Here is a 25573-nt window from a genome sequence, read left to right as displayed (position 1 = left end):
TATTAGTTACAATTGTCATGCTAGTATTAGTATTAGTAGTCTGATACTATATGTTCAATGCCAAATAAAATATAGGAGTAATAATGAAAATTTCTAATTCGATTATCCCATGTGTTCTTAGGAACTAGGATTCTTAGTATGTAATTAAGAAAATATAACTGTAGGGGCTAGGGTTGTGGCTCAGCAGTAGAGTGCTTGCCTAGCACGTGTGAGGCCCTGGGTTCAATTCTCAGCATCACATATAAATAAATAAATAAATAAAGGCATTGTGTCCAACTAAAAAATTTGAAAAAAAAAAGAAAATATAACTGTAATAAATAAGTAATGTAAAAAATACAAACAAGCAATAAAAATGTAACATTGTAATATATGAAAGAAAGAAATGAACAAAAAACAACAATCCTTGTTATGTTTTATGGAAATAAATGGAATGTTCCCCAAAGCTTCATATGTTGAAGACTTGGTCCCCAGCATAGCAGTGTTCAGAGATGGGGCTTTGAGGAAATAATTGGATCATCAGACCATTGCTGGCTGAATGGTCTGCTGTGAGGCAGAGGAAACTGTAGGCAAGTGGAATATGGTTGAAGAAAGTAGGTCACAAGGGACATGACCTTGGAAACTATATCTTATCCCTGGTCCCTTCTCTCTCTTCTCTGTTGTCTCTCTCTTTATTTCTTTCTGCTTCCTGAATGCCATGAGCTGATCAGGTTTCTTCTGCCATGCCTTTCTGCCATGATGCACTCACTGTCTCTCCTCTGGTCCAAAGCAATGAAGTCAGCCAACAATGGACTGAAACATCTGAAACCATGAGCCAAAATCAATATTTCCTCCTTTGAGTTGTTTATGTCAGATATTTTGGTCACTGGGATGAAAAGCTGACTATCATAACATATAGGCCCAAATTTGAATGAAATATCAAAAAGAACTCATAAGGAATAGACAATGACCAATCCTGTAATGAGTCAATGCCCAGAATATAGTCTTCCCCACCCACCATGTGATTGACCCCAGAGGCACTCTACCACTGAGCTACATCCCCAGATCACTTTATGTTTATTTTGAGATACGGTCTTGCTACGTTGTCCAGCCTGGCCTCAAATTTGAGGTCCTATTGCCTCCACTTCCCAAGTAGCTGGGATTTACAGGTATTCTCAGAGTGAATATAATCTTCAAATGCCATTTCTCATTAAAAGAAACAAGGCTTTGGGGAGGAAATGGTTGACTTCAGATCTGGGGCAGGAGATTTATAAACAGTCTAAAATATCACATGGCAAGGAAGCTTTTAAGGATTACTAGGGTCATATCAAAAGGACTCAAAAGCCAACTTTTAACAGCACTCTCTCACTGGCTAAAGACGGGATGACTGGAACTTTAAAAAGGATAATATGGGGACCTCTGACTTCCAGTTTGGTATGTCAGGAGATTAGAAGTTGCCACTCTGCCCTAATAATGAGTAAAAAGCTGAACAAACTGAAAAATCAAGAACTCTGTTGATCTGACAGAAAAGAGAGGTCACAGTGTAAACTGATGACCCATGATCCCAAGATTGGAGAGATTGACAAGTGAATATAGAGCACTGTAGCTTGCCAGGCTAGACCAGAGACTCATGGGCAGAAACCACTGTGGGAACTAGCACTTAGGCAGAAAAACCTGAACCCTAATGGATGACTTGCTGTAGGCTTGGTGTGAAGAAGCCTGATAGATAAAAACTCAAGGGGACTAGTCATGGAGTGGGGTCAGGGACATGATATCGTGAGATTTACCTCCTGGGGCTCTACTAGGTTCTCAGAGTGAATATCTGAGAAAAATCTCTTCATGTTTCTGGCATGGAGAGGGAATAAAGAACCATAATAAAATGTGCCAGGACATTGTGTTCTTAATAAGATCTGCCTTCAGGAGAAGCTATTTTATCCAGAGCCTAACCAATATGGGCAAAAGAATATCACCAACTTCAACTTCCTATAGTTTTCCATGTGAGGAAAGGGAAATTCCCTCCAGCCTTCCAGTCCCTCCTGAGGCGGGAGGAACAAAACAAAGCTTAGAAGCAGTTGGGAGGGTCACAGTTCAGGGGCACAGGCTTCCCATAGGACCTAATCATAGGATGACAGAATACATTCCCTCTTCTGATAACTTACTGCTAATTATTAAAAGCATTAATAGGAGTTGGGGCTGGGGCTCAGTGATAGTGCACTTGCCTGGCTTGTGTGAGGCACTGGTTTCAATTCTCAGTACCGCATATAAATACATAAAATAAAGGTCTATCAACAATTAAAAAATAAAAAACTAAATTTTTTAAAAGGATTAAAATATTATAGTTTATTTTACACAGTATATTTGCTTGCCTTTCAACAATTTTTTTTCAACAACAACAAAAAAAAAACTAAGAGGCAAAAACAGTTTGAAGAGACAACAGGTAAAAGAACCAGAATCAGATATGGCAAGTATGTTGATAATTTTTAAAAATTATGATTAGTATGCTAAGGGCCTTGATGGGAAAAGTAGACAATGTGCCAAAACAGATGAATAACATAAGAAGAGAGGGTGATTCTAAAAAAAAAAAAAAAAAAAAAAAAAAAAGTAACAAACAAACACTAGAGATCAAAAGCACTGTAACATAAATGAAGACTGCCTTTAATGGGCTTGTTAGTGGACAGGATAGCTGTGGAAAGAATCTCTGTGCTTATACCATAATACCAACTTCCAAAAACTGAAAAGCAAAGAAAAAAAAAAAACAAAAAACTAAAAAATAAATGCATGTTGGCAGATAACATAAACATCTATGTAGAAAATCTGAAAGAATTGACAAAAGTTCCTGGAACTAATAACCAATTACAGCAAAGTTGTAAGATACAAGTTTAATATGCAAAAGTCAATCATTTCCCTATATACCAGCAATGAAAAAGTGGAATTTGAAATTAAAATCACATTACTATTTAAATGAATATCCCCCCAAAGAAACAGTTATATATAAAACTAACAAAATATATACAAGCTGTATATGAGAAAGACTACAAACTCTGAAAGATATCAAAGAAGTTCTAAATAAATTAAGGGATATTCCATGTTCATGGACAAGAAGATTCAATATTATTAAGATGCCATTTCTTTCCAATTTGATCTATAGATTCAACGCAATCCAAACAAACTCTCAGCAAGTTATCATATAGATTGGTTTGTTTGTTTTGCAATATTGGGGATCCAATCCAGGGTCTCACACATGCTAGGCAAGTGCTGTACCACTGAACTACATCCCTAGTTCTTACCATGTAGATATTGATAAATCAATTCTAAATTTTATAGAGAGAGTCAAATCTAGTTGACACAATATTGAAGGAGAAGAACAAAGTTGAAAGACTGACTCCTCTCAACTTTAAGACTTACTGTAAACCTACAGTAATAAAGACAGTGTGGTATTGGTAAAATAATAGACAAATCAATCAATGAAACAGAATACAGAATGTTGAAAAAATTCCACATTAGTCAGCTGATATTTGACAAAATACAAAGGCAATTCAATGAAGCAAAGAGTCTTTTCCACAAATGATGCTGGAACAAATTGCATATCCACATACAAAAAAAAAAAATCTAGACACAGACCCTATACTCTTGCAAAAAATTAATTTAAAATGGATCTGAGACCCAAATGTAAAACTATACAATGCCCTTGCGACTAGGCGGCTGAAGACCGCACGCCCGCCAGCGACCGATCATCCGCCCGCTGCCTGCGCGACTGGGCGGCTAGAAACCGCCCGCCCGCTGGCGACCGACCCTGCGATTGGGCAGCTAGAGATCACCCGCCCGCCAGCGACAGCCCACCCGCTGTCCGCGTGACTGGGCAGCTGGAGACCGCCTGCCAGCCGGCAACTGATCACCCACTGGCTGCCCACGCGACTGGGCGGCTGGAGACTGCCCGGCCGCCGGCGTCCGGGAGCTGAAACCAACCAGAGACAGTCCAGTCCAACCCCTCCATTCGGACACCCCAGTAAGGAGTCTGGGGCCCGCCATAGTAGGGAGGTGACGTCACTGGAGCTCGGCCTTCGGAATTCCTTCTCAGCGGAATCCACTTTAGCAAGCATAGTCTACCAACACAAAAGAGAGATAACAGAGATATAAAAAACCAAAACAAATTTATAGAAGAGAGCAGAAACACAGCAATCAAATAGAACTGGAAAGTAGCGTGAACATCATGAAAAAACAAGGGAAAAAAGGAGTACAAACAATGCAGGACAACTTAAATCTACAGGAGGACCTAGAAGCATCAGAAACAGGGATAGGGAAAGAACTCAAGGCATACCTAACTCAGATGGAAAGGAATATTAGAGAAGACATGAGACAGCAAGTCCAAGCAATAAAAGTATATTTTGAAAATGAATTAAACAAACAAATTCAAATGGCAAAGAACAAGCTTTACCAGGAGATAGAGATCTTAAAACAAAATCAAACAGTAATCCTAGAAATGCAGGAAACTATAAACCAAATTAAAAACTCAAACGAGAATATTACAAATAGACTAGATCAAGTAGAAGTCAGAACATCAGATAATGAATACAAAGTTTATCAACTTGAAAAGAATATAGTCAACACAGAAAAGATGCTTAAATCCCACGAGCAATCTATTCAAGAGATATGGGATGTCATAAAAAAACCAAATCTGAGAGTCATCGGGATAGAAGAAGGCACAGAGAATCAAACCAAAGGAATGGACAACCTATTAAATGAAATAATTCTAGAAAACTTCCCAGAGATGGAATGGATTGCCAAATCCTGGAAGCCTACAGGACCCCAAACATTCAAAACTGTAATAGACCAACTCCAAGACATATAATTATGAAGATAGCCAACATACAGAACAAGGAGAGAATATTAAAAGCTACGAGAGAAAGGAGGCAGATTACATTCAGGGGTAATCCAATTAGGTTAATGGCTGATTTTTCATCACAGACTTTGAAAGCGAGAAGATCCTGGAACAATGTATTTCAAACGCTGAAAAATAATGGATTCCAACCAAGAATACAGTATCCAGCAAAATTAAGCTTCAGATTTGACAATGAAGTTAAAATCTTTCACGATAAACAAAAGCTAAAAGATTTCGCAGCCAGAAAACCAGCACTGCAAAGCATTTTGAGCAAAATACTACAAGAAGATGAATTGAAAAATAGTGCCCAAAACTAACAGCAGGAGGTATCTCAGTAAAGGGGGAGGAAAATAACCAAAAAGTAAAAACTAGTCAAACTAAAATAAATAAATAAATAAACATGACTGGAAGTACAAACCATATTTCAATAGTAACCTTAAATGTTAATGGCCTAAACTCACCAATCAAGAGACATAGGCTAGTAACCTGGATCAAAAAAACAAATCCAACAATATGCTGCCTTCAGGAGACTCATATGATAGGAAAAGACATACACAGGCTGAAGGTAAAAGGTTGGGAAAAATCATATCACTCACATGGCCCTCGGAAGCAAGCAGGAGTGGCCATACTCATATCGAATAAAATCAACTTCAAACCTAAGTTAATCAAAAGGGATGAAGAAGGATACTATATACTGTTAAAAGGAACCATCCACCAACAAGACATAACAATTATCAATTTGTATGCACCAAACAATGGAGCTGCAACGTTCATAAAACAAACTCTCCTCAAGTTCAAGAGTCAAATAGACTACCACACAATAATTACGGGTGACTTCAACAGACCGCTCTCACCATTAGACAGATCCTCTAGACAAAAGCTGAATAAAGAAACTATTGAACTCAATAGCACAATCAATAACCTAGACTTAACCGACATATATAGAATATATCAACCATCATCAAGTGGATACATGTTCTTCTCAGCAGCACATGGATCCTACTCAAAGATAGACCATATACTATGCCATAGGGCAACTCTTAGTAAATATAAAGGCATAGAGATAATACCATGCACCATATCTGATCATAATGGAATGAAACTGGAAATCAATGATAAAAGAAGGAAGGAAAAATCCTACATCACATGGAAAATGAACAATATGTTACTGAATGATCAATGGGTTACAGAAGACATAAAGGAGGAGATAAAAAAATTCATAGAGACAAATGACAATACAGACACAACATACCGGAATCTATGGGACACAATGAAAGCAGTTTTAAGAGGGAAATTCATTTCTTGGAGTTCTTTCCTCAAAAAAAGAAAAAACCAACAAATAAATGAACTCACACTACACCTCAAAAACCTAGAAAAGGAAGAGCAAAATAACAGCAAATGTAGTAGAAGACAAGAAATAATTAAAATTAGAGCAGAAATCAACGAAATTGAAACAAAAAAAAAACATTGAAAAAATTGAAAAAACTAAAAGTTGGTTCTTTGAAAAAATAAATAAGATCGACAGGCCCTTAGCCATGCTAACGAAAAGAAGAAGAGAGAGAACTCAAATTACTAACATACAGGATGAAAAAGGCAATATCACAACAGACACTACAGAAATACAGAAGATAATTAGAAAGTATTTTGAAACCCTATATTCCAATAAAATAGAAGATAGTGAAGATATCGATAAATTTCTTAAGTCATACCATCTGCCCAGATTGAGTCAGGAAGACACACACAATTTAAACAGACCAATAACAAAGGAAGAAATTGAAGAAGCCATCAAAAGACTACCAACCAAAAAAAGCCCTGGACCGGATGGGTATACAGCGGAGTTTTACAAAACCTTCAAAGAAGAATTAATACCAATACTTTTCAAACTATTTCAAGAAATAGAAAAAGAAGGAGTTCTTCCAAATTCATTCTATGAGGCCAACATCACCCTGATCCCGAAACCAGACAAAGACACTTCAAAGAAAGAAAACTACAGACCAATATCTCTAATGAACTTGGATGCAAAAATTCTCAATAAAATCCTGGCGAATCGAATACAAAAGCATATCAAAAAAATTGTGCACCATGATCAAGTAGGATTCATCCCCGGGATGCAAGGCTGGTTCAATATACGGAAATCAATAAATACTATTCACCACATCAATAGACTTAAAGACAAGAACCATATGATCATCTCGATAGATGCAGAAAAAGCATTTGACAAAGTACAGCATCCCTTTATGTTCAAAACACTAGAAAAACTAGGGATAACAGGAACTTACCTCAACATTGTAAAAGCTATATATGCTAAACCTCAGGCTAGCATCATCCTAAATGGAGAAAAACTAAAGGCATTCCCTCTAAAATCTGGAACAAGACAGGGATGCCCTCTATCACCACTTCTATTCAATTTAGTTCTTGAAATACTAGCCAGAGCAATTAGACAGACAAAAGAAATTAAAGGCATAAAAATAGGAAAAGAAGAACTTAAATTATTGCTATTTGCGGATGACATGATAATATATTTAACAGACCCAAAAGGGTCTACAAAGAAACTGCTAGAGTTAATAAATGAATTCAGCAAAGTGGCAGGATATAAAATCAACACGCATAAATCAAAGGCATTCCTGTATATCAGCAACAAAACTTCTGAAATGGAAATGAGGAAAACCACTCCATTCACAATATCCTCAAAGAAAATAAAATACTTGGGAATCAACCTAACAAAAGAGGTGAAAGATTTATACAATGAAAACTACAAAATCCTAAAGAGAGAGATAGAAGAAGATCTTAGAAGATGGAAAAATGTACCCTGTTCATGGATAGGCAGAACTAACATCATCAAAATGGCGATATTACCCAAAGTTCTTTACAGGTTCAATGCGATGCCAATTAAAATCCCAACGGCATTTCTTGTAGAAATAGATAATGCAATCATGAAATTCATATGGAAAGACAAAAGACCCAGAATAGCAAAAGCAATTCTAAGCAGGAAGTGTGAATCTGGAGGTATAGCGATACCAGAGTTCAAACTGTACTACAAAGCAATAGTAACAAAAACAGCGTGGTACTGGTATCAAAACAGGCAGGTGGACCAATGGTACAGAATAGAGGACACAGAAACCAATCCACAAAATTACAACTTTCTTATATTTGATAAAGGGGCTAAAAGCATGCAATGGAGGAAGGATAGCATCTTCAACAAATGGTACTGGGAAAATTGGAAATCCATATGCAATAAAATGAAACTGAATCCCTTTCTCTCGCCATGCACAAAAGTTAACTCAAAATGGATCAAGGAGCTTGATATCAAATCAGAGACACAGCGTCTGATAGAAGAAAAAGTTGGCTACGATCTACATACTGTGGGGTCAGGCTCCAAATTCCTTAATAGGACGCCCATAGCCCAAGAGTTAATAACAAGAATAAATAAATGGGACTTACTTAAACTAAAAAGTTTTTTTCTCAGCAAGAGAAACAATAAGAGAGGTAGACAGAGAGCCTACATCCTGGGAACAAATTTTTACCCCTCACACTTCAGATAGAGCCCTAATATCCAGAATATACAAAGAACTCAAAAAATTAAACAATAAGATAACAAATAACCCAATCAACAAATGGGCCAAGGACCTGAACAGACACTTCACAGAGGAGGACATACAATCAATCAACAAGTACATGAAAAAATGCTCACCATCTCTAGCAGTCAGAGAAATGCAAATCAAAACCACCCTAAGATACCATCTCACTCCAGTAAGATTGGCAGCCATTATGAAATCAAACAACAATAAGTGTTGGCGAGGATGTGGGGAAAAGGGTACTCTTGTACACTGCTGGTGGGACTGCAAATTGGTAAGGCCAGTCTGGAAAGCAGTATGGAGATACCTGGGAAAGCTGGGAATGGATCCACCATTTGACCCAGCTATCGCCCTCCTCAGACTATTCCCTGAGGATCTTAAAAGAGCGTACTATAGGGATACTGCCACATCAATGATCATAGCAGCACAATTCACAATAGCTAGACTGTGGAACCAACCTAGATGCCCTTCAATAGATGAATGGATAAAAAAAATGTGGCATCTATACACAATGGAGTACTACGCAGCAATAAAAAATGACAAAATCATAGAATTTACAGGGAAATGGATGGCATTAGAGCAGATTATGCTAAGCGAAGCTAGCCAATCCTTAAAAAACAAATGCCAAATGTCTTCTTTGATATAAAGAGAGCAACTAAGAACAGAACAGGGAGGAAGAGCATGAGGAAAAGATTAACATTAAACAAAGACGAGTGGGGGGAGAGAAAGGGAGAGAGAAGGGAAAGCATATGGAAATGGTAGGAGACCCTCAATGTTACACAAAATTACATAGAAGAGGATGTGAGGGGAAAGGGGGGGGGAAACAAGGGAGAGAATTGAACAACAGCAGATGAGGTAGAGAGGGATGATGGGAGGGGAGGGGAGGGGGGATAATAGGGGAAAGGAAAGGTAGCAGAATACATCAGTCACTAATATGCCATTATGTAAAAATGTGAGTGTGTAACCGATGTGATTCTGCAATTTGTATTTGGGGTAAAAATGGGAGTTCATAACCCAATTGAGTCAAATGTATGAATGATGATATATCATGAGCTTTGTAATGTTTTGAACAACCAATAAAAAAAATTGCATATCCACATACAAAAAAAAAAATCTAGACACAGACCCTATACTCTTGCCAAAAATTAATTTAAAATGGATCTGAGACCCAAATGTAAAACTATACAATGCCTAGAAAATAACATAGGAGAAAATCTAGTTGACCTTGGGTTTGGTGATGAATTTTTAGATACAGTATCAAAGCCATGATCCATGAAATAAATAATTGATAAGATGGGCTTGGACTTCATTAAAATTAAAATTTTCTGCTTGTCTAAAGATATTGTCAATTAGGACTATAGGTATAGCTCTGGAGTAGAGCACTTGCCTAATATGCACAAGACTCTGGATTCAATCCCTAGCATAAATTGAAATTTTAACTGACAATTGCAAGACTCATTTTGAGGCTCAAGCCAAAAGTAAATGTAAACTCCAGACCCAATTTACCCTGTTGACTTTTGGGGACTTATTTATAATGCTGATCTCAAAAGTAAAAGGTACTTTCCAAACAATCCTAGCTTCCCTAAGAATATATTGTAAACCCAAATATTTTTCATAAATAAATAAATTGTGGAAATTTATACCACTTGGTATATTCCTACTGTACAGTTGTGAAAACAAATGTGTTATAAACATGTATTTGACACCATGTATTAGACAAATACAATTAGAAATGCTAGATCTTGAAACATGAGGTTTAATGACAATACTAAGTTAGTCCAGTGTTATATATTGCAAACTATATTTTTAATATTTACTTTTTAGTGTAATCGGACATAATACCTGTATTTTATTTATTTTTATGTGGTGCTGAGGATCGAACCCAGGTCTCTTTATATGTGCTAGGTGAGCGCTTTACCACTGAGCCAGCCCACAAACTATTTTTTGCATTTGCTTATTTTCATTATTTTATGTTTTTGTTCTTTTGTAGTGCTAGGGATCAAACCCAGGGCCTTGTGCATGCCAGGCAAGTGCTCCACCACAAAACTATACTCCAAGCTCCTATTTATATTTTATTTTATTAATATGTTTTTTAATTGTCAATGGATCTTTTTTATTTTTTTTACCTATATGTGGCGCCTCACATATGACAGGCAAGGGCTCTACCACTGAGCAACAACTCCATCCCTGATTTATATTTTAATGGCATATTTATGTAAACACAAAAAATAATAACCTAAGGAAAGAAAGAGAGTAAGTGGAATAAAGAATAGAGGAGGGAATATAAGGATTTCAATTGTATTTTCAGTGTTCTTTTTTAATCTGTTATGGAATTACTTCTGGTTTTCTCCTGAAGGGCCCCAAGGTATACAAGTTCCTTAAGTTTCCCAGCCATTTTGAAAGATAATGCTTTCATTTGACCTCAAGTTGAACTTTCAATTTTGAAAGGTATACCCTAATTCTGGCATTATGAATTTTATGAGTTTAATTTTGGGGAACAGGTACTAGGGATTGAACTCAGGGACACTTGACCACTGAACCATATCACCAGCTCTTTTTTCTATTTTATTTAGGGACAGGGTCTCATTGAGTTGCTTAGAGCCTCACTAAGTTGCTGAGGCTGGATTTGAACTCGAGATCCTCTTGCCTCAGCCTCCTGAGCTGCCAGGAATACAGGTGTGCGCCACTGTGCCCGACATATGAACATAATTTTGTTCATTCTGTCCTTACTGTTGTACCATTACAGATGGTCTCCAGAGAGAGTTTATTTAGAGTTCGTCAGACACCAGGTAAAATCCTAACTTTATCAATTGTTAGTTGCCTAACACCAAGTGATGTAATTGTTTCCTTGTCTGTGAAATGGCAGTAACAGAAACTCCCCTCTGGTTATTAAGCTATATGTTTAGAGGCTGGCAGAAAGATGACACTCAATAAATGCTAGTTGCTTTAAGACATACATCATATTCTTTCTTAACCTTTGGACTAGTTTTTAAAGGAAGGAATAAATGAATGTGTACCAGGAGAATTGTAGAGTCTGCAATTTCGTAGGTACACCAAGACAGCAGGTTTTATACAGAAATATAAGTAATAAGGGAGGACATCAATTATAGTTTTTGAATAAGTGTATTTTAGGGATAGAACAAAAACAATGCATACCATTGAAGAGGAAGCTAGTATATATACGTAAAAAATACATGATAGAAGAAATTAAGTTGTTTCTACTGGCCTCCATATATGGATGGGCAAATTCAGTTTTATCAGCCAGAATGCAGTAGCACACACCTGTAATCCCAGCTACTCAGATGGCTGAGACAGGAAGATCACAAGTTTGAGGCAAGCTTGGCAATTTAGTGAAATCCTGTCTCAACATTTAAAAGGGAAAAAGAGAGGCTGGAGGTATAGCTCAGTGGTAGAGTCCCCTTGCGTTTAATCCCCAGTACCCACCAACACACACAATTTAGTTATGTCATATGATATATTGACTAGATTACCTGTAATAAATACAAAATGAAAGTTATGAACTGATAGTTGCTAAGAATGGAATGGAGGTAAAGACAGAGAGTTGAATAAATTAAGAGTGAAGGTGTTTTGTGGGTTTGAATGTTATAACATCTGTGGTTAATACGTGATTATCTTCTGATGTACTTTGGCAATAATTAGATGAGGTCCTTCACAAACCATCAATCAATCAGACCATCCAAGACAGTAAAAGCTTTGTTTCCTTTTCTGACCACTTTAGGTTCTGAGGCTTCTTAGAACAGAAAATGGCTAGTCAAATATTTCTCAAAGCATCCAAGTATTTCTTAAAGTGTGCGCCAACTCACCAGTAGGAAGTGGATATCATACATCTCCAGAGATGATACTCTCAAAAGGGATTCCAGCCAAAAATGCATAAATCTAATCACTAACATTAGCCAAGTCTGTGATAAGGGATGGTCTATAAAAACTGGCTTGTATTCTTTAAAGAATGTCAATGCCATAAAAAACAAAGCTAGGTTGAGGCACTGTTCCAAACCAAAGGGAACAAAGAGGATGTCATTCAAAAGATAATATGTGATCTTATACCCAATTCTGTATGGCAGGGGGAAGCTACTATAAAAAGGCATTCTGGAGACAACTGGACAATCGATAAAACTGGAATATGTATTATATATCAGATAAAAATGTGTATTAATATTAAATTTCCTGAATTTAATAACTGGTCAGTGGTTATATAGAGAGGATATCCTTGTTCTTAGGAAACACACACTAAAGTTTTGAAGGGGTATAGAGATGTGATATGCAATGTGCTCTCAAATAATTTAGGAAAAAATATTTCATAAAGAGAGGCAAATGTAGGAAAAGACTGATAAAGCAAATGTAGCAAATTATTAAAAATTAATGGATCTTGATAAAACATATATGAAAGCTCTTTGTGCTTTTTCTTCATGGTGCTAAAGATTGAAACCAAGGCCCTGTGCATACCAGGCAAGAGCTCTACACTAAGCTACACTTCCAAACCCCTCTATGTTATTTTTGCGACTTTGTGTAAATTTTCAATTATATGAAATTTAAAAAAAAAAAAAAAAAAAAAAACCACAATGCCCATGGATCACCTGAATGAATCAGAATACTGGAGTACAGTGTTTGCTAAAGGTGCAGATTCATGAGATGTGTCACTAACTACTAAATCAGAAATTCTAGGGGGTAGAGCCTGGTAATTTCATTTAAAAATTATTCTTGATAATTATTATGCATACTAAAGTTTGAAAACCACTGGGTGGGGTGAACTTCGAATACTGCTTTCATATCATTTTATTGACTAGTACATTTTCTTTCTTTTTTTTTCCTTTGTAGTTGTAGATGGACAGCATGCCTTTATTTTATTTGTTTTATTTTTATATGATGCTGAGGATTGAATTTAGTGCCTCACACACTCTGCCAAGCACTCTGCCACTGAGCTACAGCCTGAGCTCGACTAGTGCATTTTCTTAGCTTAATCAAGTAAATGCCTTGAAGTCTATTATGACTTGTTAAAATGTTTCATGTGCTTATCATGTGATAAGCAATATAGATATATAAATACAATTCAATTCTCACAGCAACTTTTGTGAGTTACTATAATTATACCCCTTACAAATAGGGAAATGGGGGCATAATCACTGTATGTATGTATAATTTGTGAAGGTCACATAGCTATTAAAAGATGGAGGCAGGATTTAAATCCAAGGACAATCTAGCTCTAGGACCACACTCTTGCCACTATGCTATTGAGCCTAGCTAGGCAACCATATGTTAAGATTACTGGCTTTGCCTATCATAAAACTGACATGTTGTTTACCTCTTATAAAATCAGTTTTTAATGACATAAAGGAAGGAGGCAGTGGTGCAGCTAAATGCAATGAGCATTATGATAAGATGGATTGCCTCTGCTAATCCTCCATCCTGGGGACAAAGCCTTTGTTCTGTGACTGAGATAAGACTAAAACCTATTTTTCCCTTCAGAGCTCTACTGTGATGTTCCCATCACAGATTTCTAGATCCTCCTTTCTAGATCCTGAACAAAGTGAAATCCAGAGATAACTTCACCAAAGATAGATCTACCCTTAGCATGGAAGGATTTCCTTGAAGAGGTGGAATGTCGTAACAGTTTAAGTTGGAAAGGAATCATCCCTGATAAAACCAAGGGAATCACAGTAATAAAAACAGGAAGGCACTATTCAAGGGTCAGCACAGTCAGGCCTGCCTCCTCTAGTACCACTATCCCTGGGGGCCCTGCACAGAGGACACACCTAGCCTACAGAAGTCAGCATAAAGAAGTGGCTCACTAGGGGCTGGGGTTGTGACTCACTGGTAGAGTGTTTGCCTAGCACGTGGGAGGTGCTGGGTTCGATCCTCAACACCACATAAAAACAAATAAATAAATAAATAAATAAAACAAAGGAATTGTGTTCAACTACTACTAAACATATGTGTGTGTGTGTGTGTGTGTGTGTATTTTAAGAAGTGGCTCATTGGACCCTCAACAATATCTTGTATGTGAATTAGGCAGGTTTTAGTCTCACAGCTTATACAGACAGAGCTAGACTGGAAACCAATCTTGCAATTCCAGATATCAAGCACTTTTCATTAAACCATCGTACCTCCTGAATGATTGGGATCAATATCAACAGTTTGTTGAAATCATGTATTCATGCAGATTGAGGGCAATGCTTGAGGTGAAAATTTGTATTTTTCAAGTCTACACAGTGGACATGTTATTTGTAAAGAATTAGTAACGATTTTTGTTGAGAGATTCATTGTGTGGGGAATGGGGGGATGGGGCAGGGAGAGAGAACGAGACAGGAAAAGATATGTTAGAAATCAAACCCAGGGCCTCACACATGCTAAACATGTGCCCTACTATTGATCCACACCCTCAGTCCTTTTTTACTGAGAAAAATGACAGTTTCAGCAAAAAAGCACATTGCTATTTTGAAAAGTTGAAGAGCCACTCCCAGCTCAGCCCCACCACAGTAGTTGTTATCATTCTTAAGATCCTTCAGGTAGCAGGTATCATGATTTCATACAAAGAAAGGAATCTGCCTGAAGGAAAACTTTTAGAGCCAACAAGCAAATTCAGCACAGTTTCAGGATAAAGATTAACATATAAAAATAAATGCTATTTCTATATACTTGCTGTGAAACATCTTAAAATTAGGAAGCCAATTCTGTTTACAACACCATCAAGAAAAACAAAATAGTTAGGAATAAATTTAATAAAAGGTGTACAAAACGTCTACTTTGAAAATTACAAAATTTTGTTGAAATTGAAGAAGACCTCAATAAATGATAAAATTTAATATTGTTGAGTATAGTGGTGCATACCTGTAATCCCAGCAACTTGGGAGACTGAGGCATGAGGATGGCAAGTTCAAGGCCAGACTGGGTAGTTTTAAAAATCATCTCAAAAATTTTTAAAAAGGTTGGGGATATAGCTTAGTGCATGAGATTCTGACTGCAATTCCCAGACTGGGAAAAAAAAAAGATTTAATTTTGTTAAGAAGACAATATTCCTCAGGCATTTATAACACAATCCTTATCAAAATTCTATTTGGAGGCTGGGGAGATAGCTCAGTAGTAAAGCACTTTCTTAGCATGCATGAGGGCCTGGGTTCAATCCCCATCACCACATAAAAAATAAACACAAAAATTAAAAAAAAAAATCTACTGGCTTCTTTGCAAAAATTGACAAGCGGATCTAAAATCCATATGGAAATTCAAGGAACCCAAACTAGTCAAAACATTCTTAAAAAAGAATGAAGTTGGAGGACTCAACATATCCTAATTAGGACTCACATATCCTAATTTCAAAACTTATTACAAAGTTGTAATAATCAAGATAGCATGGTACTGTCATAAGGAGAGACATACAGATCAATTGAGAATCCTAGAAATAAACCTTCACATTGATGATCAGTCAACTTTGACATGTGTACTAAGGCCATCCAATGAAGAAAGAATCGTTTTTTTGTTTGTTTTTAACAAGTGGTTCTGAGACAACTGGAGAGCCATATATGAAATAATAAAATTGAACCTCCTACTTTGTACCACATATAAAAATTAATTCAAAATGTAGGACTAAAACTGTCAAAAGAAAACAGTGTTGTAAACTTTATGATCTTGGATTAAGCAATGGTTAGATATGACACCAAAAGCACATACAATAAAAGAGAAAAATAGATAAATTAGACATTTTCAAATTAAGTATTTGGGCTTTTCCATCAAAATAGAAAACCTACAATATATATCTGAAACAGATATATATTGAAAGTATGTTTTCCTATTCTTACATTTAGAATTTATGAAAGATTATAAGTCAAAAATAAAAAGAGAACCTAATGAAAAATAGACAACGCATGTGAACAGACTTTTTCCAATGAAAATATACAAGTGGGCAATAGGCACATGCAAATCAAACCCACATTGAGCTACCATTTCACACCCATTAGGAAAGGATAACCAAAGAGAGGGAAAATAACAAGTGCTGGCAAGAATATGGAGAAAAAGAAACCCTCATAATTTTCTAGTGGGAAAATAAAATGCTATAGTGTTTTTGGAAATTAGTACAGCAGTTCCTCAAAAGATTAAGCACAGGGTTACCATGTGACCCAGCAATTTCATGCCTAAATAGTCAAGACAATGGAGATCATATGTCCATGCAAAACATTTGTATATGAATGTTCACAGCAATATTATCCATACTAGCCCCAAATCAGAAACAACCCAAACATTTATCAACTGATGAATAGATAAATAAAATGTGGTATATCCAGACAATAGAATATTATTTGGTAATAAAAAGAAGTTCCAGTACATTCTATAACATGGATAAACCTTGCAAACATATTAAGTGAAAGAAGCCAAACACTAAAGACCACATATTGTATGAGACCATTTATATGAAATATATAGAATAGGAAAATCTACAGAATAGACAGAATATAGAATAGCAATGATCCAGGGCTAGGTAATTATAGGGGAAAGGAATGACTGCTAGCGGATGCATGGTTTCTTCTTGGGATGATGAAAACATTTTAATATGGATTTTACTAACAGTTGCACAATTCTGTAATTATACTAAAACCTGTAAATTCTGTAAATATACTTATATATATGAGATGACAATGTCTAAAAACTATTACATACTTGAAATGGGTGAATTGTGTAATATGCGAATTGCATCTCAATAAAGCTGATGTACTCTAGCAGTCAGAGAAATGCAAATCAAAACCACCCTAAGATACCATCTCACTCCAGTAAGATTAGCAGCCATTATGAAGGCAAACAACAACAAATGCTGGAGAGGTTGTGGGGAAAAGGGTACACTTGTACATTGCTGGTGGGACTGCAAATTGGTGCAGCCAATTTGGAAAGCAGTATGGAGATTTCTTGGAAAGCTGGGAATGGAACCACCATTTGACCCAGCTATTCCCCTTCTCGGTCTATTCCCTAAAGACCTAAAAAGAGCATGCTACAGGGACACTGCTACATCGATGTTCATAGCAGCACAATTCACAATAGCAAGACTGTGGAACCAACCTAGATGCCCTTCAATAGATGAATGGATAAAAAAAAATGTGGCATTTATACACAATGGAGTATTACTCTGCATTAAAAAATGACAAAATCATAGAATTTGCAGGGAAATGGATGGCATTAGAGCAGATTATGCTAAGTGAAGCTAGCCAATCCCTAAAAAACAAATTCCAAATGTCTTCTTTGATATAAGGAGAGCAACTAAGAACAGAGTAGGGACAAAGAGCATGAGAAGAAGATTAACATTAAACAGGGATGAGAGGTGGGAGGGAAAGGGAGAGAGAAGGGAAATTGCATGGAAATGGAAGGAGACCCTCAGGGTTATACAAAATTACATACAAGAGGAAGTGAGGGGAAAGGGAAAAATAATACAAGGGGGAGAAATGAATGACAGTAGAGGGGGTAGAGAGAGAAGAGGGGAGGGGAGGGGAGGGGAGGGGGGATAGTAGAGGATAGGAAAGGCAGCAGAATACAACAGACACTAGTATGGCAACATGTAAATCAATGGATGTGTAACTGATATGATTCTGCAATCTGTACACGGGGTAAAAATGGGAGTTCATAACCCACTTGAATCAAAGTGTGAAATATGATATGTCAAGAACTATGTAATGTTTTGAACAACCAACAATAAAAAATTTAAAAAAAATAAATAAAGCTGATGTATGCCCTGCACATATTACTATATGTTTATATGCACATATTTCTTTATATATAACCGTATATATTTAATTATATCATGATGTACACACATATCTAAAGAACCCTTGGGTCTATATCTTTTCCCATCACTTGCTCAACACGTACTCTCGACTACTTAGAAATTAGATTGTTTAAAAATAGTAACAAAATTGAGATAGTTCCAGTAACTCTTTGGCTTAATGTGAATTGAGAAACATGAATTAAAACTTTAAACCATGTAAAGCTGGCTATGGAGGCTTTCTACTTTGGGGCAGGAAAGTAAGGACTTCTGATGAGACCGAGGGGAGAAGATTTCCATTGAGTTTCAAGAAGAGATGCTGATATACCCATCATTAAGTAGAAAATATCATCCTAGTAAAAAATATTTGTAATACACCTAAGCCATCTAATATCATAGCTTTAGCAAGACAGCATACTGTAAAATATTGGTTGTTTACCTTTCTGATCTTCGACTGACTGGGAGCTGCAGTTCTGAGCTGCTCCCCAGCATCACAAGAGAATATGGTACTACATATTGCTAGCCCAGGAAAAGATCAAAATTTGAAATTGGAAGTATAGTTTCTACTGATTGCATGTCACTTTTGCAACATCATAATGTCAAAAAATTGTAAGTCAAACTATCATAAGTTGGGGACATCTATTAAAAAATATATTATATTTGAAATGAGACAGATGGATACTTACCTGACAGGGGAGATAATGTGATCACATAGGTGATTTTCCCGGGGTGGATCTTTCCCATTGCACTCCAGATATGCTGACCCTTGTGATTTCTCCAAATGCAGGAAACTCAACTGCATAATTTGTGGTAGTAGGGTACTGAATTTGCACTTTCCCTTGAAAAAGAATAAGAAATAAATCAAACAGGATAGGAATCTGATCAGGGAGCTATAAAAAGATTCCCAAATGACTCAGTTCTGCTGTGTTGAGTTCTGCTGTGTGATTTTTTTTTTTTTAACTAAGCCCAACAGCCTCAATATGAGTATGACAAAAAAGGATTTAGGGTCCATTCTAGTTTGCTGGGCAGATATAAGATAAAGACTAGGGAAGGGCAAGTTGAGGAAATAGTGAGCGTGATTGTGATCAAGGTGATTAGAGAGGTGAGAGAAGCCCAGAGGAGAAGTGGGAGGAAAAGAATGAGTGGTGGGTTTCAAGGTCTAGATGTGAGGGAGTGAGAGCTGAAAGAACAGGAAGTTGTGGTCAGAGATGGGAATAATGGGGCTTAAGATCTCATAATTGAAGCAGTTCTGGGTGGTGACAAGGTCTAAGATGACCCTGATGGTGGGTTGCTGGTGTATGGGTACTGCATAATTGCCAACTCAGCTTCTTTGGAGTGTCTAGACATTGGAACAGCCTTTTAGCTGTTTTGGATGAATCAATTATCCTCAGAGAAGAAGGCAGGGTTTATTGTAGACAAGCACATCTGCTCCTGCTGCTGATGCACTTGACCCCCAGTCATCTAAGTGTATCCTGGTCACAGTCATAAGATTTTCAGTATTATTTCATTAAAATTATTTGTAGTGTATTTTATAATAAAATTAATTCATTCAAGTTAAAATTGTGAAATGCTACTGGGTATAGTTGGGCTCTTTTAGAATGAAACTTAATAATATTAAAACATGCTAATTATTAATTTGCAAAGAAAACATGTATGTACTTCATTGATTTAAAAAAACACTAAAAGTTTCTATAGGCTTATTTAAGGCTTTATATATAACTGGAGAAAAACAAGCAAAAAGGAAATTATGCGTAAATTTTGATTCTATAACATCAATTTTTTTTCATTATTTTTTCTTGGCTCACAATTTGAATCTTTTATTGATAAGGCCATCAGTTAGTTTTCTGATGCAAAAAAGAGTACCACAATTAAAAAGGTGGAACTATATATCTACTAAAAAATTGGAACAACTTGCAAAGAATGTTAAAATTATCACAAACCACAATGACAATTGTAGATAAACAATAATTTCTTTAGCTATCTTCAGTACATGAGTCTTGGAATATGCAGAAACAAGTTATTAAAATACTTCCAGAAATGCAGTTCTACCAAAAATTTTTAAACAAATCACTCGTGGAAACCGTTGAAGCACTTTCTAGTGGGAGGCAAAAACTTTTAGAGCATATCCAGGTTCTTTTTTTTAAGCACAATTTTTCATTTCTCTGGTTGTACACAAAGTAGAGTCACAACATTTGTGTTGTCATACATGTACCTAGGGTAATGATGTCTGTCCATTGCCACCGTCTTTCCTACCCCCATGCCCCTTCTCTTGGCTTTCCTTATAGCAGATCTGCTTGGTGTTTGGTATGGTTGGTAGGCTATAAAGAAGACCAGTTTCCTTGTGAAACCATTGATCTGAGGTAGTTTAAACGATCCTCAATAAAGGCAGCAGTTAAAGAGCCATAATTTTTCTTTAAAGCCTTTGATTCATAAAGCTAAGGTCTAGACCAGATAGTTTATACTTTGACTAAAGGCAGTGTCATCTGGACCTAACTTTGTGTTTTAGAGCTCAAAATAATATACAGAGTAGAGTAATCCCATGAGAGGTCTGAATCCAGATTTTACCTTTACATTTCAGATAACCCACGTTTGTTTGTTTCTTTTGTTTTGTTTTGAGGGGGTACTAGGGATTGAACCCAGGGGAGCTTAACCACTGAGCTACATCTCCAGTCCTTTTTATTTTTTATTTTGAAAACTGGTCTTGCTAAGCTGCTTAGGGCCTCACTAAGTTGCTGAGACTGGCTTTGAATTTACAATGCTCCTGCCTCAGCCTCCTGAGTTGCTGGGATTATAGGCATGTGCCACCATATTAGGTCTCCTTGTTGTATTAATAGTGGCATTTCCAGCATGGACAACTCTGCTATCCTAGACAGATGAAGGAGCAGCTGGCTTTAGGAATCAGGGGCTGCTACCACTCAGTGTCTCCCCATTTAACACAAGTGGCTACCTTGAACCCTGGAACATCCCTGAATTAGCTAGACTTCCTGTTTGGCATTACCAGCTTTTTAATAGAAAAAGAGATTTGTTACACCTGAAAAAAAAAAAAAAAAGAAAAGAAAAGAAAGAAAGTGGCATTACATACCTCTTACCACTTCCTGCCAGTTTTTCCTCTAAAATTCTCTCCAAATCCATACTCTTCTCCTCAACTCCATTGTCACCAGCCCAGCATGATCTGCCATTGCCTGCATACCCCAATAATCTCCTAACTGTTCTTATCAATTGCACTCCTGCTTTACTCTAATTTGTTTTCCACACAGTAGCCAGAGTGTGATCTTCAGGGAAAATTCAGATCATTTACTGCTAGAGTGACCAACCCCTTGGTTTGCCTGGAATCATTCCAGTTCTAACACTGAAAATCCAACATCTGTCCCAGTTGGCCACCTGAGGATTCTGCTCAAAGTCTGCCAGCAGCTTCCAGTTGCCCCTGGAATAAAAGCCTTTCTGGTAGTTTGTGAGGCCCTACAGGGTGCTTACCTACCTTTCCAGCTTCTCTCAGAGCTGGCATCCTCTGAGTTAACCACTCTGGGTGTGCTGGCTCTACCTTAATTTCAAGAATTTACCTGTGTGTTTTTACTTTTTCACCATAGGCCTTGTCCTTCAGTTTCCTTTGGGGGATGTACTTTCTGCTCTCCTTTACTTAGTTAACTCAGGTTCATTCTTTGTATCTTAATTAATCCTCCCTTACTATGTCAGATCCCTCTGATACAAGCTCTTAGAATGTTCTGTTCCTTTCCTTCAGGACACTTATCAGAGTATGTCATTATAGGATTACTCATTAGTATTTAATGTATGCTTCTCCTACCAGGCTGTAAACTCCATAAGAACCATGTGTGTTTTTGTTTATCACTGTGGATTTAAATCCTAGAATGTGCCTGGCACATACAAGGGGCTCAATAAACATCCACTTCAGTTCTACAGCTAATGCCATAGGCCAGACTTGAGACTTTGAAAGTATTTTCCTGCTTCTGTTTACCTTCCAAACTATGGTGTCTGCTACTGCCATGCCAATCTTTTAGATGTAAATTCTGTCAAAATTTCCACAACCATCCTGTTCCAAATTGATTTGCTGACCTACCCTTGTATATAATTAAAAACAGTAGCCACACATGATGGTGTAGGCCTATAATCCCAGTGACTTGGGAGGCTGAGGCAGGAGGATGACAAATTCAAGGCCAGCCTTAGAAATTTGGTGAGACCCAGACTCAAAATAAAAAATAAAAAGGGCTGTGATATAGCTCTGTGGTATTGTACCCCTGGGTTTAAATCTGAAGTATTGTAAAAAAAAAAAAAAAAAAAGCATACTTATTAAGAGTATAGTATGCACCAGTCCTGTGTAAATTTAATATCTTTTGCTCCTCACAATTACCCTCTGAGACCTTCTCCCTTCTTTACAAATGAGGAAACAAAGGCATAGAGAAATTAGGTAGCTAACATATTAGGGTCATAGGGTTAGTAAAAGGTGGAACTGGGATGATATCTGGGTTATCCAGCTTCTGTTACCGTAACCAATATCTGAGATAAATCAAGTTATAAAGAGAAAAACTGTATTTTGGCTCACAGTTTTGGAGGTTTTAATCCATGACTGATTGGTTCTGCTGCATTGGGCCTGTAGCAGCATATCATGGCAGGAGTATGTGATGGCATAAAGCCATTCACCTCATGGTCAGGACACTTTAGAGAAGAAAAGAAAGGGGCTGGGGCCCCAATATCCCCTTCAAGGGCACACTCCCAATGATAGGAAGACCTCCCACAAGTCCTCAAGGCCTCGTCTATTAAAGGTTCCACCACCTTCCCAAAACACCACAGACTAGAGACCAAGCCTCGGACCTCATGGCCATTTGGGGGACACTTATTCAAATCATAGCAGTTCCTGGTTGCATTTTTTTAAACTTTGAATTACATGTTTTATTTGTTCAGGTTAGGTTTGTTCATGCATGGTAGAAAAATCCAAAGTATAGTAATAGTGGTTTAAGAAAATCACATCGAATTTACAGTCTCTCTCATGTTAAAGACTAGAGGAAAGCAGTCTAGGGTTATGTGCCCTGATCATCAGGCACTGGACATGTATTGTTTGCTCATCTTAGTATACAGCTTCCACTTTTAGGTCCAAAATGGCTACCTGAGATCCAGTTATCCTTACCCCTATTTAGTTAACAGAAAGGAGAAGATGTAAAGAATATCTTTTCAAGATACATTGGAGAAGTTGTAGCTGACACTTCTGTTTCTATCTCATCAGCAGGAACATAGTCATATGATCACCTTTGCGAAGGAGGTTTGGAAATGTCTTGGTTTTCATATGATATAGGCCTGAGGTTTTTTTTTTTTTAAATCCTCTTCAGAAAGAAAGAGAGAGAGAGAGAGAGAGAGAGAGAGAGAGAGAGAGAGAGAAAGGAAGGAAGGAAGGAAGGAAGGATATTGGGGGAAATAGTCAGCATCTGCTAAACGCATGCATAGCAAGATCTACTTCTGACTTTCAAAATGCTCTACAATTCTGTTTCATTCTGCATAAACTTCTAGTGTTCCACTCCTAGCTCTTTTTAAACCTTTGCCACAATGGGGCCAGTCACCTCTTTAGAACACCTCAGAAAAATAAAAACATTTTAAATTTTGATTTGTGTGTGGGGGGAAGGGTGATGGGGGTTGGACATTTTTAGTTTTACTTTCCTTGTGTTCCTCCTTCCTGGGAAGGCTTCCTGTCAGCCAAGATAAATCCCACACATTCTTTACTGACCAGCTCACCCACTCCTTCTCCACTTCTTTTACTGTTCCAGTCTGCTTCCCTTTCTTTGAATTGCAGTTGCAAACAACAATATCCACATAGCATAAGGGCATTTAATTATTGTCTAAAAGTCTCTATATTAGCTTTCTTTATCCCCAATAGAATGGGAGAAGCAACATCTGGGTCCATATAAAACACCTGATAAGTGCTTATTGATTAATATGTAAAACAGCTTTATATATCTGTTGTTACACTTAATCCAGACTTTGGTTTTATTCAGATTTTGCCAATGCAAGTTAGTTTACTTTTTTTTCTGGGGGGAGGGTTGAGTATTGGGATTGAACTCAGGGGCACTGGACCACTGAGCCATATCCCCAGTACTATTTTGTATTTTTATTTAGAGACAGGGTCTCACTGAGTTGCTAAGCACCTTTCTTTTGCTGAGGATGGCTTTGAACTCGTGATCCGCCTGCCTCAGCCTCTGGAGCTGCTGGGATTACAAGCATGTGCCACTGTGCCTGGTGCAAGTTAGTTTATGTCTTATAAAGTTAGGGGGACTTCTTAGTCCCTCTTCCATAAAAATACATTCATCTTACAAATATTTGATGAGTACATGTCAAAAGCTCCCCCTTCCAAAAAGAAAAAAAGAAAAGAAAACTTGTTCTAATTTCTGAATTGATATGATGTTGTTTGTTCAATTATAGTCTTTTTGAATCTTATGCACACACAAATCACCTGGGAGTTTTTTTACGATCCTAATTCAGGAGATCTGGGGTACAGACTGAAATTCTGCATGTCTAAAACATCCCTGTTGACTATGGTGGCAGGTGTGAAGAGCAAGACTTAGAGAGCCTCAGATCACAGGTAGATGCTTTTTAAAGCCAAGGATCAGAACCCTAAGAATGGGGCCCCAGAATCAGCATTTAACAAGTTCTTTCAGAAATTTACATGAACACATTTACATGGCAAAAGAACCCCAGGTGAATTCTATGATTAGACATGTCTAAGAAACACTGAAATAGATCATGTTGCCTTTTTTCTTTTTTTTAAGATTGTTATTCGGTTCAACATAACACAGAGCAGCTGAAACTACCAACACTTAATACAAGAATTAAACTATGTATGAATTTAACTTGAACGGTTCTAACCTTGGAAATTCCCATACTTGAAGAGGCCGCATTTTAGCCTCACTCTTTTGCCCACAGATTTTTAAAATTCCTAGCACTAAAATAGGAACGGATCCAAGATCCCCCAGCTCTACTTGGGGGTTTCTCAAGGCTGGTTGCCAGTTGCTGATTTAAAATATTTTAGATTTCCACTTCAGTTTATGCTCTGAAGACAAAATTTCAAAGAAACAAAGGTATGAAGGAATGAATTGTAAAATATTTCTTAAAGACATTTCAAGAGAAAACCACCTGTAAAGAAATTCTTGTTCCTTCTTCTTCTTACTTCTTCGAAGCAATAAGTGTCTACCTATTTCAGTTTGTGCCTTTTTAATTTTTTTATTAGCATCAATAAGATCATGTGTGTGCAAAAGAGCTTTGATGTCTGTAAAGCACTAGTGAAATGCAAGGTGGCATGTCTTTCATTGCACCAGAGTCTCAGCCAACAGGCTCAGTCCCCAAACTGATAAATTAACCTTAAACACACAATTAATATAGGACCAG

At 37.1% G+C, this 25573-nt stretch overlaps 1 protein-coding gene and 1 non-coding gene across 2 annotated transcripts in view; both read left to right on the top strand.

Annotated features, from left to right (window-relative positions):
* Positions 1-25573, top strand: part of Lpgat1 (lysophosphatidylglycerol acyltransferase 1) — a 118208-nt gene that overhangs the window by 13230 nt on the left and 79405 nt on the right. The window lies entirely within an intron of this gene.
* LOC124097726 (U1 spliceosomal RNA) lies at positions 18866-19029 on the top strand. Its single transcript, XR_006853346.1, has one exon. It is a non-coding gene; the product is annotated as a U1 spliceosomal RNA (small nuclear RNA).

The sequence above is a fragment of the Marmota monax genome, unplaced genomic scaffold (assembly GCF_021218885.2).
Source record: "Marmota monax isolate L192 unplaced genomic scaffold, Marmota_monax_Labrador192_F-V1.1 WCK01_AAM20220418_F8-fsc00105, whole genome shotgun sequence".
Lineage (NCBI taxonomy): Eukaryota > Metazoa > Chordata > Mammalia > Rodentia > Sciuridae > Marmota > Marmota monax.
The sequence above is the reverse complement of the archived record's forward strand: the minus strand, read 5'-3'. Positions and strand labels throughout refer to the sequence as shown.